The sequence below is a fragment of the Aegilops tauschii genome, chromosome 4 (genome assembly GCF_002575655.3).
Source record: "Aegilops tauschii subsp. strangulata cultivar AL8/78 chromosome 4, Aet v6.0, whole genome shotgun sequence".
Taxonomy (NCBI): Eukaryota; Viridiplantae; Streptophyta; class Magnoliopsida; order Poales; family Poaceae; genus Aegilops; species Aegilops tauschii.
Window position 1 is genome coordinate 285325594 of NC_053038.3, and position 22944 is coordinate 285348537.

The window sequence follows — 22944 nt, forward strand, 5'->3', positions numbered from 1 at the left end:
AATCCCGTCCACCTTACTAATGAACTGGTTCACCGAAATGAGTTTCATATACTAGTACATGCTAAACCTGTTATGTGTCTGCTTGTTTCTTCTTTTAGAATGATGATAGAATATTGGGGAAGAGTGCCTTATTAAGCAATGGTAAAGGAAGTAATGCAGATAATGTTCAGGATAGTGAGACATCCTTGTTGGTCTCCAACAAAGCTGATAAAACATCTAAGGAAAACTATCTTGAAGACAGTGAGACAACCCCAAAGTCATGTCTTGGTTCAGTGTTCGAGTTACTGGCCACTACCGCTTGCAGAAGCTATTCAAATTCACTGTTTGAATTAGTTCGGTTTCTTGAGTCTCAACTAAAAGATGAAAGACATCGATCAGCTATGCTGTAACAAGAAGCGGAAGGACTGCGGAAGTCCCTGGAGCATTCCGATGCATACTTTCTGGTGCAACAACAAGCGTTGGAGGATTTTAGCAACAAACAAGACAAAGCTAATAAGATTGCTAAGCTTATTGCCAGCGTGGTGGATACCCAAGATAACGTTTCTTGAGCTCTTCTGAAGTTGTTTCAGTCATGGACTTCTTTTGCTGCCGCCTTTATTCGCATTGGTGGCCAATTTAGACGGCCAGTGTATGTAATATGCCGCTTTGTTCCCTATATTTGCACTGGTGGCGAAGTTTGATGCCCAGTGGATGTAATACGTGTAATAGCCGTAATACACTACTAGGGAAAACCTTATACACAGAATCTTACCGGTAGCGCAGGACAAAAACAAGCACTACTACTACTTACCACTAGCGCGTGGCAAACAAACGCGCTGCAGCTAAGTTTATAGCACTAGCGCGTCTCAGGGAAGAAGCGCTACAACTACAATTCCCCTACTTTTCTCGCGAGGCCACCAATAGTAGTAGCGAGCATAAGCAAAGCGCACTACTGCTAAGGTTGTTGTAGCAGCGTGTTTGACGCAGAAAGCGCTACTGCTAATGAAAGGAAAATAAAATAAAAAACATATAGAAAAGTAAATAAAAATGAAATAAATAGAAAAAGGGGAAGGAAAAAAAGAAAATGTGAAGGAAAACAAATGAAAAGGGAAAATAAAGGAGAAAGGCGTAGCAGCAGCGTGTTTTCGGGACAGGCGCTATAGCTAAGTTAGCAGTAGCGAGTTATGTCAGCCAGCGCTATAGCTAAGTTAGCTATAACTAATGTAGCAGTAGCGCTTTTCCTGGAAAGTGCTATTGCTATTTTTGACTTAACCGCACGCTTCTTCTTCCCCACGGCCACTTCCCCTAAATCGAACTCATCTGCTCTCGCCGCCGTCGTCGCCCTGCATCGCCATTGGCCGCCGCGCGCTCTCTCGTCGCCCTCCGCACGCCCTCGATGCCGCCCCTGACCCCGACCTCGACGCCACCGTACATCGCCGCCCTCCGCCGCGCGCCCGAGCCACGACCCCGACCTCGACGCCGCCTGCCCCTCCCTTGGCAGCTCACTAACTCCGCCGGCACCCGAGGTGAGCACGCCTACACCTCCTCCTCCTCCCCTACCTCTGCCTAGCTAGGGTTCCTAAGGTTCATCAAATTTTAGAGTGCATCAAATTAGTTAGTGTTCATCAAATTAGATGCTAATTAGGGCTGTAGTTCGTAGGTAGGGTTCATCTAATTAGTTAGTACTTGTAGATGCTTAAGAACTAGGGCAGTAGTGTTTAATAGAATTAGTAAGCAAATTAATAGAACTAGTTGAACTAGTTTATTTATAGTAAGAACTTGTTGAATTAATAGAACTAGTGTATTTTTAGTAAGAAAATTAATAGAACTAGTTGAACTAGTTTATTTTTAGTAAGAACTAGTCTATTTTTATTTATACTAAGTGTATAGTTGAATTAATAGAACTAGTTTATTTTTAGTAAGAAAATTTATGTTTAGTTGTTATTTTTTTAGTTAAAGCAACTATTCCCGCATCGACGTCGATGATGCCTATCCCGCATCCTGATGTCTACTACGCAACCTTCTTGTTGTAGACGTTGTTGGGCCTCCAAGTGCAGAGGTTTGTAGGACAGTAGCAAATTTCTCTCAAGTGGATGACCTAAGGTTTATCAATCCGTGGGAGGCGTAGGATGAAGATGGTCTCTCTCAAGCAACCCCGCAACCAAATAACAAAGAGTCTCTTGTGTCCCCAACACACCCAATACAATGGTAAATTGTATAGGTGCACTAGTTCGGCGAAGAGATGGTCATACAAGTGCAATATGGATGGTAGATATAGGTTTTTGTAATCTGAAAATATAAAAACAGAAAGGTAACTAATGATAAAAATCAGCGTAAACGGTATTGCAATGCGTTGAAACAAGGCCTAGGGTTCATACTTTCACTAGTGCAAGTTCTCTCAACAATAATAACATAATCGGATCATATAACTATCCCTCAACATGCAACAAAGAGTCACTCCAAAGTCTAATAGCAGAGAACAAACGAAGAGATCATTGTAGGGTACGAAACCACCTCAAAGTTATCCTTTCTGATCGATCTATTCAAGAGTTCGTAGTAAAATAACATGAAGCTATTCTTTCCGTTCGATCTATCATAGAGTTCGTACTAGAATAACACCTTAAGAGACAAATCAATCAAAACCCTAATGTCACCTAGATACTCCAATGTCACCTCAAGTATCCGTGGGTATGATTATACGATATGCATCACACAGTCTCAGATTCATCTATTCAACCAACACAAAGAACTTCAAAGAGTGCCCCAAAGTTTCTACCGGAGAGTCAAGACGAAAACGTGTGCCAACCCCTATGCATAAGTTCATGAGCGGAACCCGCAAGTTGATCACCAAAACATACATCAAGTGGATCACGTGATATCCCATTGTCACCACAGATAAGCACATGCAAGACATACATCAAGTGTTCTCAAATCCTTAAAGACTCAATCCGATAAGATAACTCCAAAGGGAAAACTCAATCCATTACAAGAGAGTAGAGGGGGAGAAACATCATAAGATCAAACTATAATAGCAAAGCTCGCGATACATCAAGATCGTACCACCTCAAGAACACGAGAGAGAGAGAGATCAAACACATAGCTATTGGTACATACCCTCAGCCCCGAGGGTGAACTACTCCCTCCTCGTCATGGAGAGCGCCGGGATGATGAAGATGGCCACCGGCGAGGGATCCCCTCCGGTAGGGTGCCGGAACAGGGTCCCGATTGGTTTTTGGTGGCTACAGAGGCTTGCGGCGGCGGAACTCCTGATCTATTCCGTTCCCCGATGTTTTAGGGTATATGGATATATATAGGCGAAAGAAGTCGGTCAGGGGAGCCACGAGGGGCCCAAAAGGGTGGGGGCGCGCCCAGGAGGGTAGGGCGCGCCTCCCTGCCTCGTGGCTTCCTCGAAGCTTCCCTGGCGTCTACTCCAAGTCTCCTGGATTGCTTCTAACGAAGTAATCATGTCAACCCTAAATCATATAGTCTGGCTATGCTCTATCTTCATCACACAAAATATTTAAATCATGCACAACCCCGATGACAAGCCAAGCAATTGTTTCATACTTTTGATGTTCTCAAACCTTTTCGATCTTCACGCAATATATGAGCGTGAGCCATGGACATAGCACTATAGGTGGAATAGAATGGTGGTTGTGGAGAAGACAAAAAGGAGAAGGTAGTCTCACATCAACTAGGCATATCAACGGGCTATGGAGATGCCCATTAATAGATATCAATGTGAGTGAGTAGGGATTGCCATGCAATGGATGGACTAGAGCTATAAGTGTATGAAAGCTCAACTAAAGAAACAAAGTGGGGGTGCATCCAACTCGCTTGCTCAGGAAGACCTAGGGCATTTTGAGGAAGCCCATCATTGGAATATACAAGCCAAGTTCTATAATGAAAGATTCCCACTAGTATATGAAAGTGACAACATAGGAGACTCTCTATCATGAAGATCATGGTGCTACTTTAAAGCACAAGTTTGGCAAAAGGATAGTAGCATTGTCCCTTCTCTCTTTTTTTATTTGGGCCTTTTCTCTTTTTTTTATGGCCTCTTTTTTTAGTCCGGAGTCTCATCCCGACTTGTGGGGGAATCATAGTCTCCATCATCCTTTCCTCACTGGGACAATGCTCTAATAAAGATGATCATCACACTTTTATTTACTTACAACTCAAGAATTACAACTCGATACTTAGAACAAAATATGACTCTATATGAATGCCTCCGGCGGTGTGCCGGGATGTGCAATGACTCATGAGTGACATGTATGAAAGAATTAGGAATGGTGTCTTTGCCACAAATACAATGTCAACTACATGATCATGCAAAGCAATATGACAATGATGGAGCGTGTCATAATAAACGGAACAGTGGAAAGTTGCATGGAAATATATCTCGGAATGGCTATGGAAATGCCATGATAGGTAGGTATGGTGGATGTTTTGAGGAAGGTATATGGTGGGTGTATGATACCGGCAAAAGGTGCGCGGTATTAGAGAGGCTAGCAATGGTGGAAGGGTGAGAGTGCGTATAATCCATGGACTCAACCTTAGTCATAAAGAACTCACATACTTATTGCAAAAATATATTAGTTATCGAAACGAAGTACTACGCGCATGCTCCTATGGGGATAGATTGGTAGGAAAAGACCATCGCTCGTCCCCGACCGCCACTCATAAGGAAGACAATCAATAAATAAATCATGCTCCGACTTCATCACATAACGGTTCACCATACATGCATGCTACGGGAATCACAAAATTTAAAACAAGTATTTCTCAAATTCACAACTACTCAACTAGCATGACTCTAATATCACCATCTTCATATCTCAAAACAATTATCAAGTATCAAACTTCTCTTAGTATTCAATGCACTTTATATGAAAGTTTTTATTATACCTATCTTGCATGCTCATCACATTAGGACTAATTTTATAGCCAAAGCAAATTACCATGATGTTTAGGACTCTCAAAATAATATAAGTGAAGCATGAGAGTTCGTCTATTTATTCAAAATAAAACACCGTCGTGCTCTAAAAGATATAAGTGAAGCACTAGAGCAACCGACAAACTACTCCGAAAGATATAAGTGAAGATCAATGACTAGCCGAATAATTATGCAACTATGTGAAGACTCTCTAACATTTAAGAATTTCAGATCTTGGTATATTATTCAAACAGCAAGCAAAACAAAATAAAATAAAATAACGCTCCAAGCAAAACACATATCATGTGGTGAATAAAAATATAGCTCCAAGTAAAGTTACCGATGAACGAAGACGAAAGAGGGGATGCCATCTGGGGCATCCCCAAGCTTAGGCTCTTGGTTATCCTTGAATATTACCTTGGGGTGCCTTGGGAATCCCCAAGCTTAGGCTCTTGCCACTCCTTATTCCATAGTCCATCGAATCTTTACCCAAAACTTGAAAACTTCACAACACAAAACTTAATAGAAAACTCATAAGCTCCGTTAGTATAAAAAATAAATCACCACTTAGGTACTGTTGTGAACTCATTATAAATTCATATTGGTGTAATATCTACTGTATTCCAACTTCTCTATGTTTCATACCCTCCGATACTACTCATAGATTCATCAAAATAAGCAAACAACACATAGAAAACAGAATCTGTCAAAAACAGAACAGTCTGTAGTAATCTGCATCAAACGCAAACTTCTAGAACTCAGAAAAAACATCCAAAATAGGAAGACCTAGATAATTTGATTATTGATCTACTGCAATTGGAATCAGTATTTTATCACTTTCTGGTGATGTTTAACAATTGTTTTCGTGAGCAGAAAGTTTCTGTCTTTTTCAGCAAGATCAAATAATTATCATCCAAGAAGATCCTATAGGTCTTACTTGGCACAAACACTAATTAAAACATAAAACCACATCTAACCAGAGGCTAGATGATTTATTTATTACTAAACAGGAACAAAAATAAGTTTGGGTTGCCTCCCAACAAGCGCTATCGTTTAACGCCCCTAGCTAGGCATGATGATTTCAATGATGCTCGCAAGATAAGAATTGAAACATAAAGAGAGCATCATGAAGAATATGACTAGCACATTTAAGTCTAATCCACTTCCTATGCATAGGGATTTTGTGAGAAAACAACTTATGGGAACAATAATCAACTAGCATAGGAAGGCAAAAGAAGCATAGCTTCAGGATTTCCAACACATAGAGAGGAAACATGATATTATTGCAATATGTAGAAGCATATGACCTCTCTCATAATAATTTTCAGTAGCATCATGAATGAATTCAACAATATAACAATCACATAAAGCATTCTTTTCATGGTCTACAAGCATAGAAATTGTATTACTCTCCACAAAAGCAAATTTATTCTCATCAATAGTAGTGGGAGCAAACTCAACAAAATAACTATCATGTGAAGCATAATCCAATTGAAATTTAAAATCATGATGAAAAGTTTCATGGTTATCTTTATTCTTTATAGCATACGTGTCATCACAATAATCATCATAAATAGGAGGCGTGCTTTCATCATAATATATTTTCTCATCAAAACTTGGGGGACTAAACATATCATCTTCATCAAACATAGCATCCCCAAGCTTGTGGCTTTGCATATCATTAGCATCATGGGTATTCAAAGAATTCATACTAACAACATTGCAATCATGCTCATCATTCACATATTTTATGCCAAGCATTCTATGTAATTCTTCTTCTAGTACTTGAGCACAATTTTCCTTCCCATCATTTTCACGAAAGACATTAAAAAGATGAAGCATATGAGGCACCCTTAATTCCATTTTTTGTAGTTTTATTTTATAGACTAAACTAGTGATAAAACAAGAAACTAAATGATTCGATTGCAAGATCTAAAGATATACCTTCAAGTGCTAACCTACCCGGAAACGGCGCCAGAAAAGAGCTTGATGTCTACTACGCAACCTTCTTCTTGTAGACGTTGTTGGGCCTCCAAGTGCAGAGGTTTGTAGGACAGTAGCAAATTTCCCTCAAGTGGATGACCTAAGGTTTATCAATCCGTGGGAGGCGTAGGATGAAGATGGTCTCTCTCAAGCAACCCTGCAACCAAATCACAAAGAGTTTCTTGTGTCCCCAACACACCCAATACAATGGTAAATTGTATAGGTGCACTAGTTCGGCGAAGAGATGGTCATACAAGTGCAATATGGATGGTAGATATAGGTTTTTGTAATCTGAAAATATAAAAACAGCAAGGTAACTAATGATAAAAATGAGCGTAAACGGTATTGCAATACGTTGAAACAAGGCCTAGGGTTCATACTTTCACTAGTGCAAGTTCTCTCAACAATAATAACATAATTAGATCATATTATCCCGCAACATGCAACAAAGAGTCACTCCAAAGTCACTAATAGCAGGGAACAAACGAAGAGATTATGGTAGGGTACGAAACCACCTCAAAGTTATCCTTTCTGATCGATCTATTCAAGAGTTCATAGTAAAATAACATGAAGCTATTCTTTCTGTTCGATCTATCATAGAGTTCGTACTAGAATAACACCTTAAGACACAAATCAACCAAAACCCTAATGTCACCTAGATACTCCAATGTCACCTCAAGTATCTGTGGGTATGATTATACGATATGCATCACACAATCTCAGATTCATCTATTCAACCAACACAAATAACTTCAAAGAGTTCCCCAAAGTTTCTACCGGAGAGTCAAGACGAAAACGTGTGCCAACCCCTATGCATAAGTTCACGAGCAGAACCCGCAAGTTGATCACCAAAACATACATCAAGTGGATCACGTGATATCCCATTGTCACCACAGATAAGCACAATGCAAGACATACATCAAGTGTTCTCAAATCCTTAAAGACTCAATCCGATAAGATAACTTCAAAGGGAAAACTCAATCCATTACAAGAGAGTAGAGGGGGAGCAATATCCTAATATCCAACTATAATAGCAAAGCTCATGATAAATCAAGATCGTACCACCTCAAGAACACGAGAGAGAGAGAGATCAAACACATAGCTACTGGTACATACCCTCAGCCCCGAGGGTGAACTACTTCCTCCTCGTCATGGAGAGCGCCGGGATGATGAAGATGGCCACCGGTGAGGGATCCCCCCTCCGGCAGGGTGTCGGAACAGGGTCCCGATTGGTTTTTGGTGGCTACCGAGGCTTGCGGCCGTGGAACTCCCGATCTATTCTGTTCCCTGATGTTTTTCGGGTATATGGATATATATAGGCGAAAGAAGTTGGTCAGGGGAGCCACGAGGGGCCCACGAGGGTGGGGGCGCGCCTCCCTGCCTCGTGGCTTCCTTGAAGCTTCCCTGACGTCTACTCCAAGTCTCCTGGATTGCTTCCGTTCCAAAAATAACTCTCCCGAAGGTTTCATTCCGTTTGGACTCCGTTTGATATTCCTTTTCTTCGAAACACTGAAATAGGCAAGAAAACAGCAATTTGGGCTGGGCCTCTGGTTAATAGGTTAGTCCAAAAATAATATAAAAGTGTATAATAAAGCCCATAAACATCCAAAATAGATAATATAATAGCATGGAACAATGAAAAATTATAGATACGTTGGAGACGTATCACATCCACGTCGTCGACTCGGCGGAGGACACTTGCTTGATCAGAGGGGCCATGTCCGGGACTGGACTCTGCTGGGCTGGTACTGGGAGGTGCTACCTACCGGGGGGCACAACTTGGTGAGGAGCCAGCCCGTCATTGACCCGAACCTTCTTTAGTGGCGGTCGCGTGGGCCACTGACGGTGCGAAGGCTTGAGGACCCCGCGGAGGTGGTACGTCATCGTGTCAGCGAGGAGGACGAGCACGTTTGTCGCTACATGGTTGCGTTGGAGGGCAGGTTCTCCAATACCCGGCAGGTTCTTCAGGGATCTCACTTGAGCTATGATCCTGTGATGGTTCCTTCTCTTTGGGTGTCCACCGCCCACGCCGATACCCGTCGTTCGCTAGGGTTTTAGTTGTATTAGTGATGTTATATGTATGATACTATTCGAGATGTATTAGTGATAATATTCGACGATGTACGGACGCAAGAGATAATTTAGTTTTGATTATTGAATGCATGCTAATTTGAATACTTATTTATTTTTCGATTTGGTTTTGCTTATTGAATGCTCAAATTGGAGAAGTACTCCTATTTTGAATGCTCAAATTGGACCCCACCATGCAAGGCGTATGCATTTGATTAGTTGATAGCTTATAGGGTTTTTTTTTGCAGAAATCAAGGAGCCCCTCCATCATCCCCGTTGTCGTCCCCGTCACCGACCCCCTCCGACCTCGAGGTGAGACCAGCCAAATCTCCATGTCAATATGGGTCCTATAAGATATTTTGAAATGTTTTTGTTCATATTTTCAACCATTGAAATGCAATGACCATCAAGTTTGAATGCTCATTTGATGTAGATAAAAACATGTATATCTTGTGTTGCTCAAATAGGATATGTGCTTCCCAAGTGGCCGGTCATGTTTCCAGGTTACACCTCCGAGTGGCCTATGTTTTGCCGGAGTGTTAATTAATTTCCGTTCCGGCAAATTTCAAGCGCTCGATATGTCTTTTTTTAGCAAAGGTCATGCCGGATTTTTTGTGTGAATTTTAGCATGACTTGTGCTAGAATACGTAGGAAATATCAAGTGGCCTGGATTTTCTAGAAAGATAATTGAATGATATTTAGGGTTGACTTTAAGTATATCGAGGCTCCACCATATATGAGAGGACGAAGAATCCCGACTGTTGTCGTGGGGGTCGCTTCTCCTTCGTTCCCGTGTGCTAGACATTTTGGTGTTATGCACTCGGGGACGAAGGGAGGAGCGGCCATCATCGATGGTCGAATATATACACCACGTGAGCTGAGAGTTTTCAAGCAAATACTCGGCAGACCGATAGTCATCCCGTGATGAATAATAATGATCTAATTTACTTTTTGTAGTACAGATATTTAATTGTACAAGTTTAATCTTTGAATTATGAACATAGGAAATGTCTTACTCGGACGACGAAAGTCTCTCAGGGGAGTGTGACTGGTGCAACGACGACTGAGGTCTATGCGACAGGCCTCACCTGGACGAAGATCGGCGCATCAGCATTAAGCTCTAGGAGACCTTCGATGTTGAAACGATACACAACAACGACAAATGTTTTTTCGTAATTAAGCATGACTTCAACTATTTCAACGTGCAATTTTCATCTTTTACAATTTTACTAGCTTATCCCATGCCATGCAAGATGCTATGTCTTGGAGAGGATGGATTTTGAAGACCATGAAAGTTTCGAAACAAAGAAAATTCACCTAAGGACCCATCATGGTATGGATTTTGAAGTAAATCTGTACAATTCTGAGAGCGTAACCCATTTTGGTTGCACAAATTGGGAAGCTCTTTGCAAGATGTATGGTTTTTATGAGGGTATGCTTGTCACCGTGGATCTTGGTGATCCTGACATCGACCAAGACAATATGGTTGGGTCCTTGTTGATACGCTTCCAATTCTACCGCTATGTGAGTTTCTCAAACATAGTTATTAACTAATTTATATTGTTTATTTAAAAATAGTTGACAACTTATTTCCATTGACAGCTTATTTTCATTCTTCAAACAATGTGCGGAAGATGGTAGACAGAACCTACTACACCAATGGCTCAGAGTTAACTTATCAGGAGAAAAATCATCTGATCACATTTTGTACTGATCTTGAGAATTACAATATGTATTATCAAACTCCTCCACATTATGGTTAATACGTGCCACTAGTGCACATGTTGAACTACGGTAACATCCATGGAGATGCCATGGTAAGATTTTTTACTATTACGATATCCGTGCATCTTTTGCATAAATTCTTCTAAAACTGAACTACATTGATAACTACGAGTTATTACTATGTTTTTCAACAGAAAATCCCGAAGGATTATGTGCCTCATCTGATGTTTCAGAATGGCCGCCTTGATGTTTTGAACATACAGCCAGGTCATCCTACGAATGACACCTGTCCATATCGGATTTCTATAACCGGTGAAGACATGATAATCAAAGAATGGAAGAAATGTATGGTCATTCATAGGGAGGTTCTTGGAAGCAACATTGTGCGAAAGGCAAGAATTGGAGACAGGATGATCTCCATTCTCCATAATGGAGAGTAAGGGCCTATCTTGTTTTATGCTATTTTACCTAAGAGAAGGTAGTAGGTCCTATGAGAGAGAAGTCGGTCCTAGGTACAATGTTTATTATGTGGTACAATGTGTTAGAGTTGATGATGAGGAGTAGTTGTGATTATGACACCAACTTGCTATGTGATGTCTCATTGATGAAACCGACGATCATGAGGAGGTGTTATATGACAATGATGTAATATGGTGATAAGTTGTTAATGATATGATGATGATGATGATATTTATTATATCATTGGGTGAAAGAACCGCAGATTAGTTTCAAGTGGATGTCCATCCACTTGAAACTAGTCCACGGTTCTTTCACCCAGTGATGTAATAACTCATTATGATGTAAAAACAATCTCTAAGTTGTTGTTGTATGAAAACTTGTATAAAGGTGTATGAACACAACATGGAATAGAAAAGAAATATAATACGGAATAATAGTAGTAGCGCGGGCTGCGAGAAGCGCTACTAGTAATTACTAGTAGCGCCCTTTCCAGGAAGCGCTACTACTAAGTGGATATAGTAGTAGCGTTGGTTAACCCATGCTACTGCTAACCTTTAGCTGTAGCGTCTTACTAGTAGCTCTGCCCCCCGTGCTACTGGTAGGCCTAAAACCCACGCTACTGCTAGGCTTTTCCCTAGTAGTGATAGCCTAGCGTTAGTTGCTTGCTTATTTATTTCCTTATTGTCTTGTTTAGTTATTTGCTTGTAGTCACTGTAGTTCTTTTTCGCGTTTTTCTAGTGGCCACAATAAACTAGGCCACAATAACAATGGCAACACATGGAGAAAATGGGCTTTAATGCTAGATGGATCAAATGGATTAAAAGCAAATGTAATTCTGGCAAATCATCAGTACTCCTTAATGGTGTCCCGGGGAGGCTATTCCCATGCAGATGTGGTGTACGCTAGGGTGGCCCACTGTCCTCCTTGATTTTTGTCCTAGTAGCGGAATTATTACAAACAACAATTAATGATGCTATGCGCAAACAACTTCTTCGACACCCGTTCAATGATGACCATGCAACGGACTTTCCGGTGATCCAATATGCTGATGACATGTTGATAGTTATGCAGGCATGCACAACGTAGGCCCACTTGATGAAGGATCTCCTCACAAATAATGTTGAATCCATTGGGCTACGCATCAACTTTCAGAAATCCACAATTATGCATATCAACACATCCCCGGAGCTCTGTCAAAACATGGCATCTATGTTTGCCTGCTCAACAGCTTCCATGCCATTCACATACCTAGGTCTGCCTCTGGGAACAACCAAACCATCCATACAAGATCTCGCCCCTAGTATGCAAGGTTGAACGGAAGATAACAGCCACGATGCTACTCATGTCGTATGCAGGAAAACTGGCATTGATTAACTCGATAGTTACATCGTTGGCTATCTTCACCATGGGGACTCTTAGACTACACCCGAAAATTGTGGAACAGTTGGACAAGATTCGACGCCAATGTCTTTGGAGAAAACAAACCGATGATGGAGTGAAATGTACCTCTCTGGCTGCGTGGGATATGATATGCCGTCCAATGAAACATGGGGGGCTTGGAGTGCTCAATCTCCGTATACAAAATGATGCAATGCTCCTCAAATTCTTGCAAAAAATTTATAACCGACATGACATCCCCTAGGTAAAATTAATATGGGAAACATACTACAGCTCCATGATCCCCCATGCTGCAGAACCGTGTGGATCCTTCTGGTGGCGAGAAGTAATGAAACTCAACCCCGTTTTCAGACGGATTACCTCGATCAAGATTCACTGTGGAGACACGGCTCTCTTCTAGAAAGATTGCTGGACTCGCAATGTACTTTTAGATGCTTTCCCCAAGGCATACCACTTCACGTCCGCAGAAGATATGTAGGTCAGAGACTTTCTTCAAACCACGGACCTCCAAACGGTTTTTCACCTTCCACTATCACTCCAAGCTCATGGTGAGGTCAGGCAGATCCAACAGGAGACCATTGACACAGATATCTCTGTCTAGACACATGATGTATGGTCCTATGTTTGGGGGAAAAAGGAGTTCCGGACCAGGGAATACTATGCATACTACTTCAGAGAAATCCACGTGCACCATGCCTACAAATGGCTATGGAAGTCTTCCAACACTCCCAAGCTGAAAGTTTTCGGATGCTTCCTCCTCTTTGACAGGCTCAACCCACGAAACATGCTGAGAAGAAGACATTTTAACATTGGCAATAACTATGATTGCCTACTATGTGAAACCCACGTAGAAGAAACAGTGGAACATCTTTTTTTCCACTGCAAATTCAGCAAAGAATGTTGGGAGATGTTGAACATAAACTGGACCCAGCACACCAACAGATTCGAAGTTATTGAGATTGCCAAGAAGAATCATGCCAGACCCATATTCATGGACATATTCTTGGTTGCCGCATGGATTTTATGGAAGGAGAGAAATAACAATTTTTTCAGAGGGATCAAACCCACCTTTGCAGCCTGGAGACACAGATTTAAAACTGATTTTGGGGCCCTGATCCATGGGGCGACTGAGAAAAAATAGCAGTTTATTACTGCCTTTGTACACTCTCAAGTTTAGACCCTTACAAGACACTTGTTGTTTTAACCCCACCCCTACTTTGTGGGTGTCCCCCCTCCCCCATTGTAATTATGTAACATTTGTATGAGATAGAAATATATATGCAGTAGGAGCCTTTCCTACTGTTTAATTTGTCAAAAAAAACCATGGCAACACATGGACTGTTGTGACCATGGTCCTGCTACCTGCTATAGTGACCATGGCCCTCCACGGGTTGTACGATCCATGGGCCTTCCACGGGCCGTAGGATCCATGGGCCTTCTACGGCCCGCAGGATCCATGGTCCTTCTACGGGCCGTCTCATCTATGGGCCATATAATCGTTTCGCCAAACATGGGTCGTACTATTCGTGGACCAATGACGGACCGCAAAATGGGCCGTAAACGGGCTACAGTGGAAATCGTCTGTTTTATGGCCCGACCATAACAGGCCGTTAATAGGCCATAATTGATGACGCTATGAAAACAGCCCAACGTGTTAACGGGCCACAAACAGGCCAACTGTAACCACGGGCTGAATTTGGCCCACAAGCAGAACAGGCCAGTAACGGACTGTAAGTAATCGAATGCTGGAAATGAGCCCAAGAATAAATGGGCCCTTAGAAGGCCGAAAGTTAACACGGGCTGGAAACGACTGACGGACTAATGGGACGTTAATGGGTATAAAGCGGTACACTGTTCATTACGGGCCAGTTTCACCACGGGCCGTTAATGGGCCAAGAGTTACAAAGGGCCTCATATGGGCAGAAAGATGTCATGGGCCATACATGGGCCATACATGTGTCAGAAGTTACAATGGGCTGGAATCATACTAGATGGCCTAGATGACACTACTGGGCCTAATTCGGATAAGCCATAACGGGCCGTGACCTAGCGAGCTGTAAATGGGCTATATGCAAACAAGCCGTTAATAGCCTTTCGTGGGCCTGCCCGCTACATTTTTCCCAAGTCAAACAGGCCGACCTTTTCACCGGAATGGGCCTCTGTTGGGCCGTGCCACATGGGCCATGCCATTGAGAATTTTACACGTGGAAAATCCCCATTGGTCTGGGCTGTTAACGGGTTATTGGATCCAAACCGGAACATGATAGCTTAAGGCGACCCGTTACGGTGGATGCCACATATTGGTTACCCTTGACGAAAGCAATTCTATGTCGCGCGATTTATCGTCATGGAAGTTGACACTTCCGTGATGATAATTTTGGTAATGTCATGGAACACTTCTACGACAGCACATGTATGACTATCTTGATTCTGTCATAAAATCGTCATGGATGTACATGCATGACAGAAAACGTGACCTACTGTGACAAACACGTATCATCATGGAAGTGTATTTTTGGTAGTGCTACTGCTGTTGTTACTGTTACACTTGCTACACAATCATTGCTATCACTGTTACCGTTACCACTGCTATGAAAAATATCATATTACTGTGATACTGATCAATTTGCTAAAGATATTTAATCTCCATGTGTGGCTAATTGACAACTCAGCTGCTAATACTTACAAATATTCTTTGGCTCCCCTTGTGTCGACTATATAAATTTGGGTGGAATACTCTACCCTCAAAAACTGGCGTGATCCCCTATACTTGTGGGTTATCACTGTCAAGGATTTGCGATCCTTGTACGCCATCGAGCCCATTTTGTCATTTATGAAGGACATGTTCTATGGTGGCGGCTTGGGATCCTCAATTGCCAAGTCAGATCTCATCGACCACGATCATGAGGAGGGCACTCACAAAGGTTCTTCCAAGGTGAAACAACCCATCTGTGACATCAGAGAGCGCACCATGGGTCTGTGCTCTTCCAATTGGAAGGATCCCGTCCATGACATGTGAGGCAACATCCTATCAGCAAATCTTACCTTTTCTAGCTTGCAAACCCGTAACCTTTGTTGTAGTAGCTTTTGCCATGCGGTGTTTTAACTGTGCTGTCTTTAACTATTTCAGTGAAGGAAATATGCCCTAGAGGCAATAATAAAGTATTATATATTTCCTTATATCATGATAAATGTTTATTATTCATGCTAGAATTGTATTAACCGGAAACATAATACATGTGTGAATACATAGACAAACAGAGTGTCACTAGTATGCCTCTACTTGACTAGCTCGTTAATCAAAGATGGTTATGTTTCCTAGCCATAGACATGAGTTGTCATTTGATTAACGAGATCACCTCATTAGGAGAATGACGTGATTGAGTTGACCCATTCCGTTAGCTTAGCACCCGATCGTTTAGTATGTTGCTATTGCTTTCTTCATGACTTATACATGTTCCTCTGACTATGAGATTATGCAACTCCCGTTTACCGGAGGAACACTTTGTGTGCTACCAAACGTCACAACGTAAATGGGTGATTATAAAGGTGCTCTACAGGTGTCTCCAAAGGTACTTGTTGGGTTGGCGTATTTCGAGATTAGGATTTGTCGCTCCGATTGTCGGAGAGGTATCTCTGGGCCCACTCAGTAATGCACATCACTATAAGCCTTGCAAGCATTGTGACTAATAAGTTAGTTGCGGGATGATGTATTACGGAACGAGTAAAGAGACATGCCAGTAATGAGATTGAACTAGGTATCGAGATACCGACGATCGAATCTCGGGCAAGTAACATACTGATGACAAAGGGAACAACGTATGTTGTTATGCGGTCTGACCGATAAAGATTTTCGTAGAATATGTGGGAGCCAATATGGGCATCCAGGTCCCGCTATTGGTTATTGACCGGAGAGGTGTCTCGGTCATGTCTACATAGTTCTCGAACCCGAAGGGTCCGCACGCTTAACGTTACGATGACAGTTTTATTGAGTTTTGATGTACCAAAGGAGTTCGGAGTCCCGGATGAGATCGGGAACATGACGAGGAGTCTCGAAATGGCCGAGACGTAAAGATCGATATATTGGACGACTATATTCGGACTTCGTAAAGGTTCCGAGTGATTCAGGTATTTTTCGGAGTACCAGAGAGTTATGGGAATTCGTATTGGGCCTTAATGGGCCATACGGGAAAGGAGGGAAAGACCTCAAAGGGTGGCCGCACCCCTCCCCATGGGCTAGTCCGAATTGGACTAGGGAGGGGGGCGCCCCCTTCCTTCTTTCTCCTTTCCCCTTCCCTTCTCCTACTCCCACAAGGAAAGGAGGAGTCCTACTCCCAGTGGGAGTAGGACTCCCCCCTTGTGCGCGCCACCTCCCCTTGGCCGGCCCTCTTCCCCTTGCTCCTTTATATACGGGGGCAGGGGGCACCCCATAGACACACTTGATATACGATATTTTAGCCGTGTGCGGTGCCCCCTCCACCATATTACACCTCGATAATACCGTTGCGGAGCTTAGGCGAAGCCCTGCGTCGGTGGAACATCATCATCGTCACCATGCCGTCGTGCTGACGAAACTCTCCCTCAACACTCGGCTGGATCGGAGTTCGTGGGACGTCATCGAGCTGAACGTGTGTAGAACTCGGAGGTGCCGTGCGTTCGGTACTTGATCGGTCGGATCGTGAAGACGTACGACTACATCAACCGCGTTGGGATAACGCTTCCGCTGTCGGTCTACGAGGGTACGTGGACAACACTCTCCCCTCTCGTTGCTATGCATCACCATGATCTTGCGTGTGCGTAGGAATTTTTTTGAAATTACTATGTTACCCAATAGTGTCATCCGAGCCTGGTTTATGCGTTGATGCTATGCACGAATAGAACACAAGTGAGTTGTGGGCGATATAAGTCATACTGCTTACCAGCATGTCATACTTTGGTTCAGCGGTATTGTGAGATGAAGCGGCCCGGACCGACATTACGCGTACGCTTACGCGAGACTGGTTTCACCGTTGCGAGCACTCATTGCTTAAAGGTAACTGGCGGGTGTCTGTCTCTCTCACTTTAGTTGAACCGAGTGTGGCTACGCCCGGTCCCTGCGATGGTTAAAACATGACCAACTTGACAAACTATCGTTGTGGTTTTGATGCGTAGGTAAGAACGGTTCTTGCTAAGCCCGTAGCAGCCACGTAAAACTTGCAACAACAAAGTAGAGGACGTCTAACTTGTTTTTGCAGGGCATGTTGTGATGTGATATGGTCAAGACATGATGTGATATAATTTGTTGTATGAGATGATCATGTTTTGTAACCGAGTTATCGGCAACTGGCAGGAGCCATATGGTTGTCGCTTTATTGTATGAAATGCAATCACCATGTAATAGTTTTACTTTATCACTAAGCGGTAGCGATAGTCGTAAAAGCAATTAGTTGACGAGACGACAACGATACTATGATGGAGATCAAGGTGTCGCGCCGGTAACGATGGTGATCATGACGGTGCTTCGGAGATGGAGATCACGAACACGGTGCTTCGGAGATGGAGATCACAAACACGGTACTTCGGAGATGGAGATCACGAACACGGTGCTTCGGAGATGGAGATCACGAACACGGTCCTTCGGAGATGGAGATCACGAACACGGTGCTTCGGAGATGGAGATCACAAGCACAAGATGATGATGGCCATATCATATCACTTATATTGATTGCATGTGATGTTAATCCTTTATGCATCTTATCTTGCTTTGATTGACGGTAGCATTATAAGATGATCTCTCACTAAAATTTCAAGATAAAAGTGTTCTCCCTGAGTATGCACCATTGCGAAAGTTCTTCGTGCTGAGACACCACGTGATGATCGGGTGTGATAGGCTCTACGTTCAAATACAACGGGTGCAAAACAGTTGCACACGCGGAATACTCAGGTTAAACTTGACGAGCCTAGCATATACAGATATGGCCTCGGAACAGAGAGACCGAAAGGTCGAGCGTGAATCATATAGTAGATATGATCAACATAGTGATGTTCACCATTGAAACTACTCCATCTCACGTGATTATCGGACATGGTTTAGTTGATTTGGATCACGTAATCACTTAGATGATGAGAGGGATGTCTATCTAAGTGGGAGTTCTTAAGTAATATGATTAATTGAACTTAAATTTATCATGAACTTAGTCCTGATAGTATTTTGCAAATTATGTTGTAGATCAATAGCTCGCGTTGTTGCTTCCCTGTTTATTTTTGATATGTTCCTAGAGAAAAATTATGTTGAAAGATGTTAGTAGCAAAGATGCGGATTGGATCCGTGATCTGAGGATTATCCTCATTGCTGCACAGAAAAATTATGTCCTTGATGCACCGCTAGGTGACAGACCTATTGCAGGAGCAGATGCAGACGTTATGAACGTTTGGCTAGCTCAATATGATGACTACTTGATAGTTTAGTGCACCATGCTTAACAGCTTAGAATCGGGACTTCAAAGACGTTTTGAACGTCATGGAACATATAAGATGTTCCAGGAGTTGAAGTTAATATTTCAAGCAAATACCCGAGTTGAGAGATATGAAGTGTCCAACAAGTTCTATAGCTAAAAGATGGAGGAGAATCGCTCAACTAGTGAGCATGTGCTCAGATTGTCTGGGTACTACAATCGCTTGAATCAAGTGGGAGTTAATCTTCCAGATAAAATAGTGATTGACAGAATTCTCTAGTCACCATCACCAAGTTAGTAGAACTTCGTGATGAACTATAGTATGCAAGGGATGACGAAAGTAATTCCCGAGCTCTTCGTGATGCTGAAATCGACGAAGTAGAAATCAAGAAAAACATCAAGTGTTGATAGTTGACGAGACCACTAGTTTCAAGAAAAGGGCAAAGGGAAGAAGGGGAACTTCAAGAAGAATGGCAAGCAAGTTGCTGCTCAAGTGAGGAAGCCTAAGTCTGGTCCTAAGCCTGAGACTAAGTGCTTCTACTGCAAAGGGACTGTTCACTGGAAGCGGAACTACCCCAAGTATTTGGTCGATAAGAAGGATGGTAAAGTGAACAAAGGTATATTGGATATACATGTTATTGATGTGTACTTACTAGTATTTATAGCAACCCCTCAGTATTTGATACTGGTTCAGTTGCTAAAGAGTAGTAACTTGAAACGGGAGTTGCAGAATAAACAGAGACTAGTAAAAGGCGAGGTGACGATGTATGTTGGAAGTAGTTCCAAGATTGATATGATCATCATCGCACACTCCCTATACTTTCGAGATTAGTGTTGAAACTAAATAAGTGTTATTTGGTGTTTGCGTTGAGCATGAATATGATTTGATCATGTTTTTTGCAATTCGGTTATTCATTTAAGTTACAGAACAATTGTTGTTCTGTTTACATGAATAAAAACCTTCTATGGTCATACACACCAACGAAAATGGTTTGTTGGATCTCGATCGTAGTGATACACATAATCATAATATTGAAGCCAACAGATGCAAAGTTAATAATGATAGTGCAACTTATTTGTGGCACTGCCGTTTAGGTCATATTGGTGTAAAGCGCATGAAGAAACTCCATACTGATGGGATTTTGGAATCACTTGATGCTTGCGAACCGTGCCTCATGGGCAAGATGACTAAAACGCCGTTCTCCGGTACTATGGAGAGAGCAACATATTTGTTGGAAATCATACATCTAGATGTATGTGGCCCGATGAATATTGAGGCTCGTAGCAGGTATCATTATTTTCTGACCTTCACAGATGATTTGAGAAGATATGGGTATATCTACTTGATGAAACATAAGTCTAAAACATTTGAAAAGTTCAAAGAATTTCAGAGTGAAGTGGAAAATCATCGTGACAAGAAAATAAAGTTTCTATGATCTGATCGTAGAGAAGAGTATTTGAGTTACGAGTTTGGCCTTCAGTTAAAACAATGTGAAATAGTTTCACTACTCACGCCACCTGGAACACCACGGTGTAATGGTGTGTCTGAACGTCGTAATCGTACTTTATTAGATATGGTGCGATATATGATGTATCTTACCGATCTACCACTATCGTTTTGGGGTTATGCATTAGAGACAGCTGCATTCACGTTAAATAGGGCACCATCAAAATCCGTTGAGACGACGCCTTATGAACTGAGGTTTAGCAAGAAACCAAAGTTGTCGTTTCTTAAAATTTTGCGGTTGCGATGCTTATGTTAAAAAGTTTCATCCTGATAAGCTCAAACCCAAATCGGAGAAATGTGTCTTCATAGGATACCCAAAGGAAACAGTTGGGTATACCTTCTATCACAGATCCGAAGGCAAGACATTCGTTGCTTAGTATGGATCCTTTCTAGAGAAGGAGTTTCTCTCGAAAGAAGTGAGTGGGAGGAAAGTAGAACTTGATGAGGTAACTGTACCTACTCCCTTATTGGAAAGTAGTTCATCACAGAAATCTGTTCCTGTGACTCCTACACCAATTAGTGAGGAAGTTAATGATGATGATCATGGAACTTCAGATCAAGTTATTACTGAACCTCGTAGGTCAACCAGAGTAAGATCCGCACCAGAGTGGTACGGTAATCCTGTTCTGGAGGTTATGTTACTAGACCATGATGAACCTACGAACTATGAAGAAGCGATGGTGAGCCCAGATTCCACGAAATGGCTTGAGGCCATGAAATCTGAGATAAGATCCATATATGAGAACAAATTATGGACTTTGATTGACTTGCCCAATGATCGGCGAGCCATTGAGATTAAATGGATCTTCAAGAGGTAGACGGACGCTGATAGTAGTGTCACTATCTACAAAGCTAGAATTGTCGCAAAAGGTTTTCGACAAGTTCAAGATGTTGATTACGATGAGAGTTTCTCACTCGTGTGAGTGATTGCCGCATTTTATGAAATATGGCAAAGGGATAAACAAAACTGCATTCCTTAATGGATTTATTAAAGAAGAGTTGTATATGATGCAACCAGAAGGTTTTGTCAATCCTAAAGGTGCTAACAAAATATGCAAGCTCCAGCGATCCATCAATGGACTGGTGCAAGCATCTCGGAGTTGGAATATACGCTTTGATAAGTTGATCAAAGCATATAGTTGTATACAGACTTGCGGTGAAGCCTGTATTTACAAGAAAGTGAGTGGGAGCACTACAGCATTTCTGATAAGTATACGTGAATGACATATTGTTAATCAGAAATAATGTAGAATTATTCTGCAAGCATAAAGGAGTGTTTGAAAGGAGTTTTTCAAAGATAGACCTCGGTGAAGCTGCTTACATATTGAGCATCAAGATCTATAGAGATAGATGAAGACGCTTGATAAGTTTTTCAATGAGTACATACCTTAACAAGATTTTGAAGTAGTTCAAAATAGAACAGTCAAAGAAAGAGTTCTTGCCTGTGTTACAAGGTGTGAAATTGAGTAAAGACTCAAAGCCCGACCACGGCAGAAGATAGAAAGAGAATGAAAGTCATTCCCTATGCCTTGGCTATAGGTTCTATAAAGTATGTCATGCTGTGTACCAGATCTATTGTATACCCTACACTGATTTTGGCAAGGGAGTACAATAGTGATCTAGGAGTAGATCACTGGACAGCGGTCAAAATTATCCTTAGTGGAATAAGGAAATGTTTCTCGATTATGGAAGTGACAAAAGGTTCGTCGTAAAGGGTTACGTCGATGCAAGTTTTGACACTAAATCTAGATGACTCTAAGTCTCGGTCTAGATACATATTGAAAGTGGGAGCAATTAGCTAGAGTAGCTCCGTGCAGAGCATTGTAGACATAGGAATTTGCAAAATCCTTACGGATCTGAATGTGACAGACCCGTTAACTAAAATTATCTCACAATCAAAACATGATCATACCTTAGTACTCTTTGGGTGTTAATCACATAGCGATGTGAACTAGATTATAGACTCTAGTAAACCCTTTGAGTGTTGGTCACATAGAGATGTGAACTATGGGTGTTAATCACATGGTGATGTGAATTATTGATGTTAAATCACATGGCGATGTGAACTAGATTATTGACTCTAGTGCAAGTGGGAGACTGAAGGAAATATGCCCTAGAGGCAATAATAAAGTATTATATATTTCCTTATATCATGATAAATGTTTATTATTCATGCTAGAGTTGTATTAACCGGAAACATAATACATGTGTGAATACATAGACAAACAGAGTGTCACTAGTATGCCTCTACTTGACTAGCTCGTTAATCAAAGATGGTTATGTTTCCTAGCCATAGACATGAGTTGTCATTTGATTAACGAGATCACCTCATTAGGAGAATGACGTGATTGACTTGACCCATTCCGTTAGCTTAGCACCCGATCGTTTAGTATGTTGCTATTGCTTTCTTCATGACTTATACATGTTCCTCTGACTATGAGATTATGCAACTC